Here is a 1,440-nt window from a genome sequence, read left to right as displayed (position 1 = left end):
CAGACCTTCAATTTAATCCCAAAACCCTAATTCTCCTGACACAAGAGCTTATAAGTATCCACCACTGAGGCCGCTGAAACAATAACCACAGTTTTTAGTTTTCTCTTCAAACTTCATTTTCGAGCAACGTTACTGATCAGCGTTCTAGGGTTTTTCCTGGTATCTCATCATCTCGTGTACTAGTAGTAATGGAAATTATACCTGGTTTGAATCGATTTCGTATAAGTTTGGAACTTGATGATCACTATTGTCGCCCCAGTCTTACAAACACCTCATTGGTGTTGAATGGTGATTGACTTATCTAGATCTGATTCTAATCTTACATCTTTTACTTAATATATCTGATTTTTCAAATGAGTTGCATTTTTTCCTTGAAAACCCTGATTTTTTTTCAATCGGATTGGGACTGAATTCTGAAATATACAGAGTGAGAGAAGTGATGATTTGTAACCCATTTTATTCTGTAAAAAGAATGATGATCATTTACATGCACTACCATCTGATCTCTCTCTCTCTATTCCCCACTTCAATTAATTCCTGTTTTCTGATCAAATGATGAATATTGTCATATAATACTGAGGTAACAGTGATTATCATCTCAATTATCACCATCTTTCGACTGAGATTGTGCAATTTAACTTGTTTTCAGTAATAAAGATTCAAACTTTTTCTGTACAAATTAATGAATTCTAGGGTTTGGTTGGTATTGCTGGAGGTATCTGATGCCCAGATTGTAAAATCAATAACTGGGTATCTCGTTTAGATGGCATAAATTAAACAAACAGGCCTTGCGACACAGGTTGCTTCAACGTTTCTTAGCTTCCTGTTACGGATCTGGTCTGTTCTCACGAACAGACCATTGAAAGTCTGTTCGTGAGAACAGACCTCTCTCTCTAGATCTGTTCTAGAGAGAGAGAAAAGAAAAAAAATGAGAGAGAGAGAGGAGAGAGAAAATTTTAAAAAAAATTTATGTTTGAAGGTCGCCGGCCGGAAAATTGGCCGGCCGGCGACTTTCGCCGGAGAAGATGATGAGGTGTCGAGAAGATGAAGTGGCAGAGAGAATAGATGAGATGGAGGAGAACTTTCAAAAAAATGTATTCTGTATTCCCCATAAAAATTTATTCCCGGAGAATTATCAAATAAATCTGGATTCCCTCGAGAATTTATTCCCCGGAGAATTTTCTTTATTCCCCAAAGCCGCGGCCCTTGAATAATGGGCTCTCTAACTTGACCAAGGGTGCAAATGACAATTTTGCCTTGTCTCCTAACTTGCTCATAAACAAACTTTTTTTCTTTTCTTTTCTTTTCTTTTCTTTTTTTTTTTCTTTTCTCTTTTCTCTTTTCTCTTTTCTCTTTTTGCTCATTTTTTTTTTTTCTGTCACTTATTTTTCACTTTCTTCCCTTTTATATTACACACATAACCAAACACCAAAAATACAA

General features: G+C 36.0%; 2 non-coding genes across 2 annotated transcripts; both read left to right on the top strand.

The window, feature by feature from the left end:
• The first annotated feature begins 230 nt into the window (after positions 1–230).
• LOC147549181 (small nucleolar RNA U31b) lies at positions 231–314 on the top strand. The gene has a single exon (XR_015239087.1). It is a non-coding gene; the product is annotated as a small nucleolar RNA U31b (small nucleolar RNA).
• A 115-nt stretch (positions 315–429) lies between these two features.
• On the top strand, positions 430–509 carry LOC147549180 (small nucleolar RNA Z195/SNORD33/SNORD32 family). Its single transcript, XR_015239077.1, has one exon. It is a non-coding gene; the product is annotated as a small nucleolar RNA Z195/SNORD33/SNORD32 family (small nucleolar RNA).
• The last annotated feature ends 931 nt before the right edge of the window (positions 510–1,440 follow it).

The sequence above is a fragment of the Eschscholzia californica genome, unplaced genomic scaffold, assembly GCF_041429995.1.
Source record: "Eschscholzia californica isolate CP2 unplaced genomic scaffold, dmEscCali1.0.p SCAF_3, whole genome shotgun sequence".
Taxonomy (NCBI): Eukaryota; Viridiplantae; Streptophyta; class Magnoliopsida; order Ranunculales; family Papaveraceae; genus Eschscholzia; species Eschscholzia californica.
The sequence above is the reverse complement of the archived record's forward strand: the minus strand, read 5'-3'. Positions and strand labels throughout refer to the sequence as shown.